The sequence below is a fragment of the Lissotriton vulgaris genome, chromosome 2_1 (assembly GCF_964263255.1).
Source record: "Lissotriton vulgaris chromosome 2_1, aLisVul1.2, whole genome shotgun sequence".
In the NCBI taxonomy this organism is placed as follows: Eukaryota; Metazoa; Chordata; class Amphibia; order Caudata; family Salamandridae; genus Lissotriton; species Lissotriton vulgaris.
The window spans coordinates 72,437,478-72,455,502 of NC_141687.1; positions in this window are offsets into that span (position 1 = coordinate 72,437,478).

The following is an 18,025-nucleotide window of genomic DNA, read 5'->3' on the forward strand; positions in this document are numbered from 1 at the left end:
AGAAGTGCCCATGCCCGAGGCAATCAGTGATGCACCCCACCATCACAATGGACCGGTGGCGGTGGAGGAACGTCGCCCCAGTGCCTGCAGCACTGCAAAAAAAAGTAAAAAAATAAAATGATAATAATGCGATGTTATTATCATTTTATTTTCAGTGCTCAGGCAGCTTTGTGGACGGGCTGCCCAGCTCACAGAGCAGGGCAGTGGAGGAGTGGTTTGCCCACTCCAAGAGATCTTGAATGTTTGGCTGGCCCTATTGGGCCAGCCAAACACTCATGCGCACTACGCATGTTTCTCCAACCAGGTTGCATTACAGCCTGGTGGAGAAAATGCCCCAGGCTCCCATTCCCTGGCTGAGCGCCGAAAAACTGCACTCAGACCAATTACAATGCTGCATTGCAGCGTTGTGATTGGTCAAGGGAGCCTGGGTGGGTGCTTCCTGATCCTGCCTCCTGTTAAGCAGAAGGAAGGAAGAGATGACGCAGGGGACCGAGTAGAAGAGGTGGAGGCCGGCAGGTAAGTGGTTTTTTTTTTAACCCCCTCCTTCCCCGGCACACTAATTTTTTTTATTTTTTTTATTTCTAAAGTTTTATATAGCGCAAACTTGATCCCGAAGGATATCAGAGTACTTTACAATTTGAGGCAAAGGTAGCAAATCAGAAAATTAGTCTAACATATTCATATAACTATTTCTTCCCATTGTTCCTGTTTGAGAAACGAGTGCCAAATATCTGACCACACCATTTATCCTGCAGTCTAATCCCACTTGTGACTGATAAGTTGAAGCGAAGTGAGCATTTACATTCTAGAATTTTGGAGCAGATACGAAGCAGAGAAATTGAGTGAAAATTCTACAAATTGGATGGGTCTAAATTAGCATTCTTCGAGAGTGGAAGGACCATTGCATATTTCCAAAATACATGGGGCAATTACAATTTAGGGGCGGTTCCGATTCGGGAAATACCGCTCCGAATAGCCGTTCGGAGCATTTTTCCCATACAAATCTTACCCTGCAACGTCCCCCGTACGTACGACGAAGTACGATTCATACCAGGAGCCGTACTCCGTATGAGTCGTACAGAGACTGTACATCTTCGTACGATTCTCCCTCGGAATCCGCTGTACGCGACATCTTTAAAGTTTGCGCATGGTTTTTACGACCCAGCAAGTACGATACGGGTCGGGTATGCACCGTACAACCCTTTATCTACGGGAGCTCAAAACAGCCGTAAAAGCAGAGTTTGTGCCCAAACAGGTACGGAACGTACCCTCGGGTACGGTGCGTACCCCCCATGATCGCAGGGGTACGGTGCGTACCCCTGCGATCATGGTGTGTACGCACCGTACCCCATGTTCGATGGTACACCCCATGATTGCAGGGGTACACACCGTACCGCTGCAATCATGGGGGGTATGGACTGTATGGTGTGTATGTGTTTGTGTGCTTTTCCGTACGACTCACCCTTACCTGACGTGGACCGTACAAATTGCGTCCTCATACCCCGGTCCGGATCGTACTCGTCGGGTCGTACGGCATGTGTACGAGTCGTACGGCATGTGCACGAGTCATACGGGTCACGATTTCAGCCTTGCAATACGTACAGATCGCAACGATTCGGACGGATTTACGGAAAATGAATCGTACTACGCGACTCGGACGGACGGGTACGATTCGTACGGAGAGGGCTCCGGATACAAATCATACAGACGTTTATTTTCCTGAATCGGAATCGACCCCTTCGACGTTCATGACGAGCTCAGCTCGTCATGAGTTACGGTTCTCGTACGCTCATGACGTCATGTAACGCAGGTTTTTTAAAAAGTCAGCGCACAGCGGGAATAGCCGCCGCGCGCATGGTGTTAATAGTATTTTTATATAGCGGAGAGCTCCATACATCAAATTGGTTCACTGACACAATATCGACCTCAGACATATTGATGTAAAATTATCGATGTAAATATATAGAATATAAAAATATCGACTCCCTATACTTAAACAGCTAAGTACAAAAATATAGAAAAAAATATCAAATATAGTTGTACAAAATATCAATGTTAATATATGTATAACAAAATAATAAATATTTAAAATATTAAATAATAAAATACATAAAAAAAATAGATGTAATATACATTTTAACAAATATAACAAATTAACTTAATTTAAAAAGTTCAACGCAATACATAATAACTAATACATATATATACATTTACTTTAAAACAATTAATAAACTATTAATTTATTTTAATTTATTTTATGATTTTAAAATGATATAACAATGTACAAATAAATATACACTAATAAGAAAAAAAACAAATTATATATATATACAGTAGAGAAAGTGTTGGATAGCAGAGGGATAACATTTACTATTCCCACTCCAGTCAGTGCAACAGTAGGGAAAGTGTTGGATAGCAGAGGGATACAATTTAGTGTTCCCACTCAAGTCAGTTCAAAATTTAAAATAAACAAAATATTAACAAAAACATATTTAAAAAACTACATTTATAAATAAATATAGAAATATGTTAAAAATGTAAATACAAATATATTTAATATTAAAATATACATGTATACAATTCCTCCTCATACAACCACTTCTCTTTCGCGGGAAAGAAGCGGAGAGGGAACCACAAAATCTGTGCTTTAATCTGTGTTTATTTTGCCTTAGCAAACACCATGATCGCAATATATAGATATATACCAGTAACATAAAATATTATTTAAAAAACATTCTATTATAAATTAAAACATTAAACTATATACAAAAATTTAAACTTACATTTCACACTACAGTCAGTGCAATAGTAGGGAAAGTGTTAGATAGCAAAGGGGTAAAATTTACTATTCCAACTCCAATGAGTGCAAAAGTAGGAAAAGTGTTGGATAGCGGAGGGTTACATTTACTATTTCAACTCTAGTGAGTGTGCCAGGAGGGAAAGTGTTGGATGGTGGAAGGGTAAAAATTAGTATTCCAACTCCAATGAGTACAACAGTAGGGAAAGTGTTGAATCACCGAGGGGTAGAAATTACTATTCCCACTCCAGTGAGTGCAACAGTAGGGAAAGTGTTGGGTAGCAGAGGGGTAAAAATGTTTCCTTAAGACTCTGTAAGGAATACCTTCCGTTTAGGAAACAATTAAAAACCTTTTTATTTCAAAATTAATAGATAGGATATGTACTCACTGTCTATGTGTAGGAAGGATGCCAAAAGCGCGGAGATACTCCTTTGGGAGGTGATCCTAGCGCGTTATAAAACCGCAAATAAATAAAAAAATAAAAATAAATATTGCCACTCCAGTGAGTGACATAGTAGGGAAAGTGTTGGATAGCGGCGGGGTAAAAGCTACTATTGCCACTCCAATGAGTGCAACAGTAGGGAAAGTGTTGGATAGTGGAAACGTAAAAATTACTATACCCACTCCAATGAGTGCAACCGTAGGGAAAGTGTTGGATAGTGGAGGGGTAAAAACTACTATTCCCACTCCAGTGAGTGCAACAGTAGAGAAAGTGTTGGATAGCAGAGGGATTCTTTTTAGTATGCCCATTCTAGTCAGTTCAAAATTTTAAATAAACAAAATATTAATAAAAACATATTTAAAAAAATATATATATATAGAAATATGTTAAAAATGTAAATATAAATATATTTAATATTAACAATAAAAATAAACATCATAATGTTAATTACATGTCACAAATACCTACAAATATTATAATAAATAAAATACTAAAATAAACTTCAAACAAATACATTGTTTTAATTAGAAAATATTTAGAACTCCATTAATTATTACATTCATTTTTTTAAAATTTCCTACCCTATAACACCACACAAATTACAACCCACATCTAAATTTAAACACAAATGTACTTCCATAATTAACAATTAATTACTAATCAAAGAAATATGATTAATTAAAAAACAAATGAATACTAATAAAAATGAATTAACTTCCCACACTTTACCCCTATAATTTCCACAACCAACAGATAAAATAAAACTGTAAAATAATTATTCACACTTTTAAAGCTTTTTTCAATTATAAAACTATTACTATTAAGCAATGAATTATAAAGTAAGTCAAATATATTTACTAGCCACCCTTTACCCCTATAAAAGTAAAATCCACAAACAAAAAATAAACGATTATCCTAATTAAATATCAATTAATTAATATTAATTAACAACTAATTAATAATTCATTAAACACAAATTACTTCCAATTCTTTACCTATATAAACTCCACAAAAAACCTAAAATAACTTATACAATTATACAATCTCCATATTTAATTTACAATTAATTAATAATAATTAACATCTAATTAATAATTAATTACACATAAATTACTTCCCACCCTTCACCCCTATAAACCCTATAACCTGCACCTAAACTAATTACTCAATTCCCATAATTGATTTTCAATACATTTATTATTAACAATTAACTACTAATTATTAATTAATCAGAAATAAATTACTTTCCACCTCTTTACCCCTATGAACCCCAGATCCCACACCTAAAATTACTTACACAATTACTATAATTAGTTACTGATTAATTAATATTAATTAACAACCAATTATTAATAATGAATTACTTCACACAATTAACACTATAAAATCTCAATTAAATAAGTATGAGTGAATACAAAATAATAATTAATTATTAATTATTAAAATTAAATTACTTCCCACCCTATTCCCCTATAAATCCACAACCCGCTACAGAACTTAAAAACACAAAATCTAATTAATAACGACTAAATATTTAACACACACATTAAAAAATATAAACAATTCTTATTCAGAAAATTCATCCCAGACATTTAAAATACATACTAAAATAGATAACACTAATGAAACAAACGATATTTTAAACAAATATATTTTTGCATACAATATTAATGACTTCTATATTTTTCAAATCGATATTTCTTACCTGAAATCGATATTCTTGACCATGACATTCTTGCTGTCAATATTTCTCAATCACAATATTTAGGACTCAATATTTCAGTAGGGGGGCATTTCCAACTTGATATTTTGTCTGCACCTCTTAAAAAGATAGGATACCTATCTTTTTATGTGCTGAGTTCTCTTCCCCAACTGCAGAGCCATCGCAGTTGTAATCTTACGATTAAATCGGAGTTTGTGAATTCCTAAACAAATGTAAACTTAAACAAAAGTGTAAGTTTACCTTTGTGAATCAGGTCCATGTTTTTTTATATTTAAAAGTTTCTACCTCAGATATAAATAGAGAGGATCAGCAATTGTTGTAGCGGGGTGGGAGGTCCAGGATGAGCTAAGAGCTGTTCCTCACTGCCTTAATATGGGACCTGACTTTCATCCCCTCATTCCATTGCCCTATTGGCACTAGTAGCAAAGCTGAGAAAATACTTGGGTGTTGTGGGTACACTGCACAGTCTCAAGGACTATGTATGCCTGCCACTCACTACCCTGTCAGCCAACAGCTTGTTTACATGAGCTTGGCCTGTTTCAAGCGTTGGGTATGATTACAATGACATGTGCTGAGAAGTATGCTGTGCACACCCACAGCTCTGCCATAATATGCCACATGGCATCATTAAGGAGTAAGGGAGGGAAAATGGCCCCTCCCCGAACCTCATCAGCCATCCTCCCCCTTTGATTTTGGTGTCTTTGGACTCTAACTACTTCTTTTCCCTGCTGTTGTTTTTTGACCTAAAAGTCCTTATATGCATACCTCTTTTCCAGAATTATTCTCCTATATTTTATAATTATTATGTATTTGTTTTGGTTTGTACCTGTTGTGCTTTAGGCGGCCGTATGCCACATCAGAGCAGTCAAATTGCCAAGTTGAAGAAGACACAACAGGAAACATAGCTGTGTACACAGGGGAATATTGTGTCTTCAGTGCCCTTCTGAACCTAAAAGTCCGTATCTGTCTATCACATTTTCCAGTAAGCATCTTGCACACTTTGGGGCCGATTACGATGGCGGGCGGATTACCACAGCAGTGGCTACCACCAGCCCGGCGGTGGCGATCTGCCCGCCAAATGTCCCTGGTCTCCCCCCACCATATTAGTATGGCGGGGACACCGGGGCAGACGGAAAGGCCGTCTGCCGGTCAAATTGTCGACTGGGCGGAAAAGGGACACAATATGGTGACGGTGTCTGCAAGACACTGCCATTCATATTATAATGTATGCGGAAATTGTCCTTTCCATGGCTGCAATGCCGCCATGGAAAGGCATGCAGTCTTTGTTATTGGGGGCTGTTGCGGGCCCCCAGGGTGTTGGTGGGGTGTGTGCATGGGAGGTACCTATGGTACCCCCCTCATTGCAATGCACTACATGGTAGGCACCATGTGGTGCCTGCCATGTTGTGCATGGAAATATTGTGCACAATCCTTTTACATTTTTTTTGTTTAATTTAATGCATTTATATAAAGCGGGGACTTTACCCGAAAGTGTCAGAGCACTGTACAATAGAACCAGTTATGTTACATAACTGAAAAGTTACAAAATAGAACGTTACAAAAATAGTAGGACACAGTATCAAACACAGCAGGCAAGAGGAGGTAGGGGAAAACATAGAAGGCAAGAACACAATATCAAACACAGCAAGCAAGTTATGTACAAAAAAATTTACACATTTACAATGACTAACACATTTTCTGGTGGTGGGGTCTGAGAATGAAGGATTTCGTTCTGAAAGTGTCTTTGGAATAGAAGAGATTTGAGGTCAGCTTTGAAGATCCTGATGGAGTGGGTGGCACGGAGCAATGAAGGAAGATAGTTCCAGATTCTCACCGCATTACCTGAGAATGATTGAGCCATCCATTTTTCCCTTTTGGAAGAGAGGGGCTCAAGCAGAAACATTTCCGCATTCCAAGAAGGTCTCAAGCCTCCAGCCAATTTCAGTTTATTCACCAGATAGCGAAGGGAGGGAGTGTGCAAGGCTTTGTGAGTGATGCAGGCCGCTTTGTAAATAGCTCTTGCCTCAATGGGAAGCCATTGGATAGAAGACAGAATAGGAGTGTTGTGGTCACTTTGTTTGGACGCTGAAATGAAGCGAGCTGCTGAATGGAGGATGGATTTGAGAGGGGAGAGGTGAGATTTGGGTAGGCCAGTCAGAAGAAAATTACAATAATCCAGTCTAGAGAGTACCAGTGATTGGACCAAGAATTGTAGGTCTTTCTCCTGGAAGAACCGACAAATCCCCCACAGAAGGCACAGCTGATAATGTGCGTTCTTGGCAATGGAGTTGATGTGTGGGATTAGGTTGAGTCTTTTGTCAAGTATGACACCTAGGGATTTAGTGCAGTCGACAATGATGGGTTTAATGTTGAGTAAATTTTGGTAATCCATCCAGGATTGAACAGGAGGCGGGGAGAGACAGGTAGATAGGAGGAGGAATTCAGTTTTGTAGGGATTGAGAATGAGTTGGTGAACTAACATGCAGTTGTGAATAGAGTTGAGAGTAGAGTTGAGTAATGTGAGATCTTGTGAGAAGACACCTTGAGGTAGATGTGGGTGTCATCCGCATAGAGATGGTAAAGCATTCCAGATTTGCTTAAGAGGTTCCCTAGTGCTTCCAGGTAGGGATTAAACAGAGTGGGTGCAAGGATAGAACCTTGAGGGACGCCTTGACCAGCCACCAGTAGAGACGAGAGACTGTTCGCAATCTTGATCATTTGGGATCTGTCCAAGAGGAATGAGGCAAACCATTTAAGCACTATGCCTTGAAAGCCCATTCTCTGTTGAATGCATTTGAGGAAGTCATCTTCCGAGATGGCGGCAAAGTTCTGACAAGTGACTAAGGATTTTCGCTCCTCAATGGGGGTGGGTGACCTGATCCACCAATGATTTGACCTTTTCATCAAAGAATATAGCAAATTGAGTTGCTTTCTCTGAAGCATCCTCAGGTTTGATGGTTTGGGGAGAGCAGTTTGGGTTTTTGATGAGGTGGAAAAGATTTTTGGGTCTATTTTAGCAGAGTCAAGGAGGGATCTGAAATGTGATGCTTTTTCATTGAAGATGTGCTTGTGGTATTTGGATCTTGCCGAACGTAAAAAAGAGAGATTGGAGGTGGATGAAGATTGTCTCCAATGTTTCTCCAAGATTCTAAGGTTTTTCCTTTCGTCATAGAAAGCTTTATTGAACTGAGGGGGTCTTTTCCTTTTGCTTTGGAGTGAAGCGACATTGTCGATTTCGGCTGCTAGGATTGAGAGGCAATGGGGGGTGAGATCGTTGACATCCGCATTAGAGTCTAGACTAGGAAGTGAATGCATAGCAGAATCACACAGAGTCTCAAAATCAATGTTTTTAGTGTTGCGGAACCATGTAGAAGCCCTTTTAGGTTGGCCGAGAGTTATAACGCGTGAAAGGTGAAAACGGAAGGGAATGAGGAAATGGTCTGACCAGTCTACATGGATAGGGGGAGCAATAGTAAGCAGGTCTGATTTAGAAATAACAAGGTCCAGAATTGAGCCCTTGGTGAGTGTAATTTCCGAGCAGTGTTGGACAAGATCGTTAGCTGAGAGAAAGGTGGCAAGCTTGTTGACAGCCGAGTCTTCCACGGAGCCCCAGTGGAGATTGAAGTCACCTAGGAAGATCTGCCTGTCGCTTTGAGAATATTGGTCACTAATGAAGTCAGTGAGTTCCTCCATGAAGGAAGGGTAGTTACCGGGCGGGTGGTAGATGGCGTGGAATCTAAAGAGTAAGCAGTGATGAAATTGAATTTTTAGGGATAGGCATTCGAATGTGCGGAAGAAGATGGTAGGAAAGGCTTTAATTTGAAGGGAGTTTCTGAAGATATTTGCAACACTTCCCCGATCTTGTCTGTTCTGTCATTTCTGAGGATATTGTAGTTGGTAGGTATCATTGCGAGCGAGGCTGCAGCCCGCAGATCCAAACACAATGTAAAAGGCCCAGGATGCGCCCGCCAGTGTGGCGGGCGCATCCTAATTTGCATGGCGGGACCGCCGCAGCATCGGCGGTCGGTCCCGTGCTCCGCTGCGGTGGTGGGCAGGCGCGTAATAGGCCCCTATCTGTTTTCTATTTATTTGTTTTTATGTGTAGAGTGCCCACCCCACCGAAGCCCTCTTCATAGAAGCGTAAGTTATACATTGTAAAATGGACTAATGTGGGGATGCAAAATTCTATGCCTGAAGTATGTGGTCGGATAAATATGTCTTCAGTGTCCTTCTGATTCTCATGCCATTAGGTTTGAAGTGAAGATGTAGCATTAAGGGATTTCAGAGGGAGGAGATTAGTTTGTTTGGCAGTAAACTAGGTAGTCTTGTGAGCCCGACTGTAGATGCAGGGTTGGTCAGTAGACCTCGAACACTATGGTGCAGGAGCAGGGCATCTGACATAATACCTCTGTGTGGATCTTATGCAGGTCTTTCAATTTCTTTATTGTTTTCAAAGGAAGCCAATGTTAGATGTCCATTTTTCAGGGGGTTGTGGTCAGACCTCCTTTAGATTGCAACTCTATCTCTTCAGTGGAAAGGGGTTTTGAGAGTGATGAAAAAGGGTTTTGGCTAGACAATTTCTGAAAAAATAATATGCAATATAATATCAGATCCTTCAATTTATGAGCAGGTTCGACCTCTGTCAAGAGGATTTCACTACAGTCGCTGTGACGTGAACTTTGAAAGTCGCTTAAATTGGACATTACAAAAATCAAAAAGCAGGACTCTGATTGAGACAAACGGTAGAGATAGAGCTAGACACTGTTCACTCTAAGGTTTATCCATTACGTTGGTGGTGTCCAAAAAGACAAGATCATTTCTCCGATAGGACAACCAATTGTTAGTCTACTATCTACCATTGGTCCTGACTATCTCTACGAAAACTTTTTGTGCTGGAGGAACTTGATGCTCTTACTGTGAAATCCTCAATAAACTAAACAGAGGCTGTGTAGCATGTACCACCACCTGTCCTTCTCACAAGCCATCATTGGGTCTTCGAAGCTTTAGGTTTGAGAAAATTGCTTGTGAATTTTGAGGTCAGCAATACTTATCTTTTTAATCGTTGTCCTACTGTGTATTTTTGAAGAGTTTTGTGAGCCCTGGTTGAATTCCTACATGAATTATACACCCTTCGGTGAAAGTTACCCAATGGTTATTTAAATTGATGCTGTTTCATGCTGAGTGGTAATGTGAGTTTAGCTGAGTGATTATGTGAGTTTAGGTGATTAGGATCAGTTTTTCAGGAAAGAGTAGAATGTAATGTAATTATATTTTTCTTGCAAATACATAGTCTTCATGGATCTCTCACCTTATACAGGAAAACAGCATCTTAATTCATGTATTAGTGATGTATTAGGTTTCAAATGACACCTGCAGGCTACTGCATAGTATATCAGAAAGAAAAGGTGTAGTAAAACAGAAAAGGGACGAAAGTGGACCATAGATAGCAGATATACAACTCCTGTTAGCTAACTGAAGAGTGTGAAAAACGTACCTGTTTTATGCTGTAATTAGACATTATCACAGCTGGCTTGGTTCTCATTGATATTATCGTGATGAAATTGATTCACCAGTCAATCCAGGAGTAATCAGATGGAACACGATAGTCTCCCATTTCATTCAGAAATGTTGATGGTCTTACTATTGTCTGAGGGCTGTGGTCAAGCTGTTCCATTCTTCTCAAACAAGTGTTCCACATGCCTTCTTGGGTATGGTAGCCAACCTTAATAGCCGAAATATAGTCTGACAAATTTATACTGTCTTAAATGTCCTTTGCAATAATATATTGGCCCACTAGGGATAATGACTGAAAATCCATATCCAAAGGGGAGAGATGTAACAGGATATTTTTGCCCGGGGCATTCTGGCACACAACTCCTTCTTGGTCAAAGACACAGAAGTGATCATGTTTTCGAATGGAGATCTCAAGTTGCGTTCATTTTTGTGCATCAAAGTATTCCGGCTTTTTAGAGTATAAGGGGCAGATGTATCAACATCCAGATTTGCGAATCTCAAATAGCGATTTTTTAGAAATCTCTATTTGAGATTTGGAAATTGGTATGTATGTAGAAATTTGAATTTTTTTTGCGATTTCTTAGAATTCCTTAATTGCGATTTGCAAATTGCGAATCGCAATTAAGGAATAATTTCCTATTCATTTCTATGGGCCAGAGGTGAAGAACCGGGTTTTAGAACCCAGCGGCGCCAGGGGCACGCCCAATGTCTTCGAGTTCACCTGTCTTAGAATACAGAGACACGGGATACTTCTCGGTGACGTCAAAGATCAAATTTTTTGGCTGCAACCAGGAACAGAAATCTACGAAGTACGACACGGGTAGGTTCGCTAGAGACTGCTCAGTTTTCATATTGCGAGACATCGTCTTTTATGCTAAAAATCACATTCCTGACAACCACCCATTATTTACAAACTATCCAATCATAGGTGACATTGCAAAAGGTATCGCATAACGACAATCCCACTTGTCAGTTGTCCAGCCCACCATCAATTACACAGGAAAGCCCAACATTCTTGCTCGGACAGGCCGGACAAACCCATAATAAAGGACCACAACCCAAACCATACACATGCCATAAAAGAAGGAACAGAAACAGATGTGAAGCAAGATAGAGGGGTGTGTGCGTGTACCATAAACTCAACAATGTCCTGCTCTTTGATCTCTATCTCGACCAGCTACCGGACAAGGAACTGGCTCAGCAAGGTTAGCTTCAGGCAACAGGGTCAGTTCGCTCAGGTCATCTAAATTCAGCTAAAGGTGTACGTGTCCCAAAAGACTTGTTCGGCCGTAGTCATCGGCCTATGTGAGGGCAACCACAAAATGGCTGCCGTACACAAAATGGAACCCGAAGGTTCCGAACGAAATCCCTAAATACGTAGTGAATCCATCGATCAAACATGACGAAAACACTCGTACTTGCCACACTCGTCATTTGCGGTTCGCTACTACCAAAATTGTAACGATACCATGACCTTTATAAACGGGTTCAGAATTCACAGAACCTCAGAGGCCCATAGGAATGAATGTTTTGAGAATAATTTCAAGGGTGCAAGGGTGTCATAAGGACACCCTGATGCACCCCTGAAATTCACATGTGTGCGCATATGGCGCACATACATGCCCTTAGGGCATGTATGTGCGCCACATGGCACCTTCACAAATGCAAAAAAGTGCTTTGCGATTCCTTATTTTGCACTCAAATTTGCTACATACATACCATTTAGCGAAAATGAGTTCGCAAACGCCGAAATTCGAAGAATTTTGGCGTTTGCAAACCCATTTGAGCTTCATACATATGGCCCTAAATCCTTTGCACAGCAGTGTTTTCATCAGCTCCTGTGGTATAGATAAACAAAAATAAAATTACCCCCCATAGTGCCTGTGTTATATCCTGTTACATTTAAGTGCCTATGTTATTTATGCTGTTACCCCTTTAATTGCATGTGCCATGTTGTGTTTCCTTTTAATTCTACATTCCTAACAGAGCTTTGCTCATACAGCATTCTCTACTGTTAGTCAGTTGTAACCTGTATCCTGCTGTGTCAGGACTGGATGCTGTGCTGCTCAATAAATCATCTTTAACTACAACTTCTTCCTTGGATTACTACAAAATTGGCGACGAGGACAACCTTACTCCAGCCATCTACAGCACAGGAGCGGAGTTTGAACCCATTTTGGATGTATTTACTTCTTTCTACAAAATTCTACTGAACTGCCTTCTTTGAAGATACCCTTAAACATCCTGAACTTCCTGCTTTCTCACATCTGCAAGTATTCGTTTGTACCAACGTTCCCCTGCAATTTGGATGTTTTTGAGACATTTGTTTTCATTTTCTGACCTGTAAACCCCTTTTGGCATCTTTCAAGTTTGTGGTTTACAGCGCGACTTCTTCACGAGCATTTCTGCTGCCTTGACAACGCGACTTCTTCACGAGCGTTTCTGCTGCCTTGACAACGCTCACACGTCATCAACAAGAATCCTTTGATGACTTTCTTACTGCCCTAAGAGCGTTAACCTTACATTGCAATTTTGGTGCCATGGCAGATGAAATGATTCGTGATCAGATTATTGTCCATGTCAAAAACAAAAAGGTTCAAGATAAGCTATGGTGTATACGCGATCCTAATCTAGAAGAAACTATAGCTATCGCTAAGTCTACAGAAATGTCAGAGAAATGGATGGATATTGTAGTGAAACAAACATCTAATTCTCATTCTGTTAAATCCAACACTGAAGAAGAAGTGTGTATTGTTAAACCCAAAGTTGATGAAAAAAATGTTATTCCCTTCCAATCTAAATTTAAAAATACTGTGGGTATTAACAATAGAAGACTTGATTCTAATAATTCATCATTTTTATGCTACAGATGTGGGAGTAGATCACATATAGCCTCCTTTCAGGGCTGTCCTGCCATAAACAGAACTTGTAATATTTGTAACAAGGTAGGACATTTTAGCAATGTATGTAGTGAGAGAAGGTACAATTCTCAAGCTCGGTCTGGACGACCTGTCACTCCTGCTTCCACAAAAGTATCTTCCGTTGGGGTTGTTGAAGTACAACATGAAGTTGAACGTGGTTATGTTGTTTCTATTCTTGGATCAACCACTAAGAAATCTCCCAAATGTACTTTTCATGTTTCAGCTATTGCTATTGAACTCATGGTAGATTCTGGATCTCCATGGACAATTATTACCAAAGAATATTTTAATGAAAAGTTAACAAGTGTTTGTAATATTTCTGATTTACAACCTTCAGACATTTTAGCTGAAAGTTTCAATGGAAATATTATTGATATTGAAGGTTTCTTTAATGTTCTTTTATGTTTCAGAGGAAGATCAGCTCAAATTAAGCTTTATATTGCTATCAAAGGAGTCAATGTACTGGGTTGGCATGACCAATAGGAACTTGGCATCACGTTAAATCCACGTGCCAAGGATCCCATCTCTTTATGCAGTGAACAAGATATGATTAATTCTGTTTCTGATGTTAATGGAAAGGATGATGTAATTATTTCATGGAGTGAAAAGTTCAATAAAGTTTTCTGTGACCGTTTAGGAAGATTGGAAAATTTTGCACACAAAATTGTTCTCAAAGAGGGTGCTGTTCCAGTCAAACAAAAGCTTAGAGGAGTTCCTTTAAATGTTAGGGATGAGCTAAAAGAAATGTTGGATGACCTACTCAAAGACAATATTATAGAGCCCATTGAATCGTCAGAGTGGGTTTCGCCCATCGTTTTGGTGCGCAAACCTGACCAAAAATTAAGGGTCTGCATTGATTTGAGAGCTTTAAACTCTAATATTGTTATAGACTGTCATCCTCTCCCTAATATCAATGAGCTGGTTTCCTTGTTTGATGGTGCGCAGATTTTTTCCACCTTAGACCTTAGATCTGCGTATCATCAAATTGAGCTGACTGAAGATTCCAAGAAATATACAGCTTTCATTACCCCTATGGGACTGTTTCAATATAGAAGGATGCCGTTTGGACTAGCATCCGCTGCCTCTGTTTTCCAACGTGTTATGTTCCAAATCTTTAGGGACCTTGATAAATTCGTAAAATGCTTTCAGGATGACATTCTGATTTTTTCAAAAAATGAAGCTGAACATAGTTCACATTTAAGTATTGTATGCAAAAGATTAGAAAAATCTGGCCTTACCCTCAAAGCACACAAATGCAAACTTTTTAGGAAGTCGGTGGAATATTTAGGTCACACTTTGTCGGGGGAAGGCCTTGTTCCTAAAAAATCTAATGTTGAGGCCATCCTCTGTGCTCCAGCCCCAAAGAATAAGGAACAACTTATTTCTTTCTCCGGAATGTGTGAATATTACAGTAAATTTGTTGTGAATTTTGCCACCAAAATGGAACCCCTAAGAAAACTGTTAAGACAGTGCAACGATTTTGTTTGGGAAACTGAACAGGAAAAGACTTTCACAGATATCAAACATGATATTGTTAATTCCCTGACTTTGAAACCATTTAGGATTGGAAAGAAATGCATCATCACAACTGATGCAAGTTTGTACGGCCTTGGGTGTGTGCTATCTCAGACAGATATTATTTCAGAATGGAATGTAGCTTTTTCCTCCAGAACTTTGAGTGAAACTGAACGCAGATATGCGGTTATTGAACGTGAGTTGCTTTCTTGTGTGTGGGCCATTGAACACTATAGAATTTATATTTGGGGCAGTGAGTTTATTCTAAGAACGGACCACAAACCTTTGGTGCATATCCTATCAGCCGGTGGTGGTTGGAATTCGACGGCTAGGATTGCACGTCTTTCATCCAAGCTACAGGAGTACAATTTTAAAGTTGAATATATTCCAGGGAAGAAAAATGTCACTGCTGACTGTCTGTCACGTCTTCCGTGTGAAAGTAAGGTTGACAATGTGAATAGTCTTACTGAAGTGGATTTTGTATTAGGGTTGACAGATCTAGTTTCCTCCCAGTATCAAGATATTTCTGAACAGTTTTGGATAGAATGCCAGAATAAGGATGAGAAATTTGATAAGCTGAAGAAATACCTTCTAGAAAGTTGGCCCAGCAAGAATAATGTTGAATATGAGCTTCTACCATTTTACAACATAGCGGAAGAGTTATGGTGTGAAGGTGGTTTGTTTTTCAAATCTGAGAAATGTATTCCACCAAGTGGAGTGCAAGAACTTATTCTCAAATTAGCACACAAGACTCATCCGGGAATTTTGGCCATGAAGCGTATCATAAGGTTACATTTCTGGTGGCCTGGAATGGATAGATTCATAGACCGCACTGTCAGAGAATGCAATGAGTGCTGTAACAGTGACAAGATGTTAAAATTACATGTTCCACCCCTTAAGACAGTGAAATGGCCAGAATTTCCGTGGAGCAAGATAGCGTTTGATATTTCGGGACCCTTCCAAGTGTTACCGGAAAGTTCACGTTTTGCGTTGGTCATCGTAGACTACCATTCTAAGTGGCCAGAAGTGAAATTTGTAGCTAAAATCACTTCTGAAGTTGTCATTTCCTTTTTCAAAGAAGTTTTCGCTAGGGAAGGCTGTCCTTCGGTATTGGTCTCAGATAATGGTGTGCAGTTAGTCTCCGCTGAAATGAAATTGTTCTTACAATCCTGTAACATCAAACACATATGTACATCCCTTTACGAGCCACATGAGAATGGACAGGTTGAGCGTTTCAACCGTGTTTTGAAGGGTTTTGTCTCTGATGCTATCAAGGAAAAGGGGGATTGGCTGAACCGTATTAGACAGAAACTTTGGACTTATCGTATAACTCCTCATAACACCACTGAGATTAGTCCGTTCAAAGTACTTAAAGGTAGGGATCCTGCGTCAGACACGTGCTCTTGGTGGTTCAAGGAAAAATGTGAAGGTCTGGGGGAAAATAATGTAGATATCAAAGAAGTTGCAAAGAGAGTAAGTGGGAAACAAAGTAAGTCTGCAGTTTGGTACAACAAGAAGTGGAAAACAAAAGAGCATGACTTGTGTGTTGGTGATTGGGTAAGAATCTTAAAACCTTTTTTAGTCACCAAAGGTACAAGTAAGTTTGGCAGACCTATTCAAATCAAAAGAGTTTTCAGTAACTCGGTTGTTACTCAGGATGGCAAGGTCTGGAATTCGAGCAGGGTTGCTAAATGTCCTACACAAGATGTGTCTCAATTCCAACCTCATGCTATTGCTGATAAAGGTTACACTTCTGATCGTGGTTCTGATTCCTTTTCTGACTCTGTAGCTTCAAGAATCAAAGATGATAGGCGAATCAGAAGAAGACCGATTTCTTTGCAAGATTTTGTTTAACTGTTTTTATTTTTTTGGTCTTTAGCTCTTTTAGTCTTACATCTGTTACTTTCATTTAATGAGGGAGGTGTGTTATATCCTGTTACATTTAAGTGCCTATGTTATTTATGCTGTTACCCCTTTAATTGCATGTGCCATGTTGTGTTTCCTTTTAATTCTACATTCCTAACAGAGCTTTGCTCATACAGCATTCTCTACTGTTAGTCAGTTGTAACCTGTATCCTGCTGTGTCAGGACTGGATGCTGTGCTGCTCAATAAATCATCTTTAACTACAACTTCTTCCTTGGATTATTACAGCCTGCATGAAGAAAGCAGCCTGAAATATAATTTGTGTGCACAAACAAACGATTCCACTGCCTGTTGTTTAAAACGTTTCATGTGAGTAAGCTCTACCATTCAGTTTACAGTTTGGAGGTGTGCCCTCAGCATGCACAACTGTGCTTTTGACATACCCTTGTTTATTGTGAGAACTACATTGCCTCATAATGTTAATTCTTGTGGTTATAGAGAACACTCTAAAAGTGAGAGTTTCTCTATATGCACATGTTTAGACTCCACACACTGGACTCACTTCAAAGTCAAACAAATCTTTATCCGAATGTCAAAGACAATCTGTTATGGCTGTCTTTTTGCTAGCTCTTTGGAGAAGGAGAATGATGGAGAGTGACTCCAGCCTATCACCCCCATAGCATAGGGATTAGGCCGATAGACAGGGACCCTGTCTTACACATATAAGGGCATTTTCGTACTATTTTCCTTAGAGTAAGGCTTATGAATTTAAGTTAGGGGATAGATATATAAGTATTAGTCATGATTCGCTCATTTGCTAACATGCTGAGCTGTTTTTTCATGGAGCTATGCATATTATGGGCTCCGTAGGCCTTAAACGAGACAGACTCCATTTTGCTTTCTGCCCGGTAGCTCGAGAAGGCCTTCTAGGTCAAGTGTAATGTTTTAGTTTCAAGCTGTTGTTCGCTTGGAGAGAACCGGTTCAGGCTGACCCTTATCGAAGGAATGTATTTTTCTCCACTCCAAAGACACAACTTCAGGCCGGCCGGCTGGGAAAGTGTCCTTGGTACGGGGAGGTACAAGAATTTGGTGGGCGGCAGGTTACTGGCCGTGAATTTCCATGACGGAACGGGCTTTGATATTAGCGAAGGTGTTAGTCAGTTTTTTCAGTTAGTCCGTAGGCGGCATCTAGCCGTTAGCATCTCTGCTATTATTCATCTCATGGTGGACAAGTCGCCATCTTTGAAG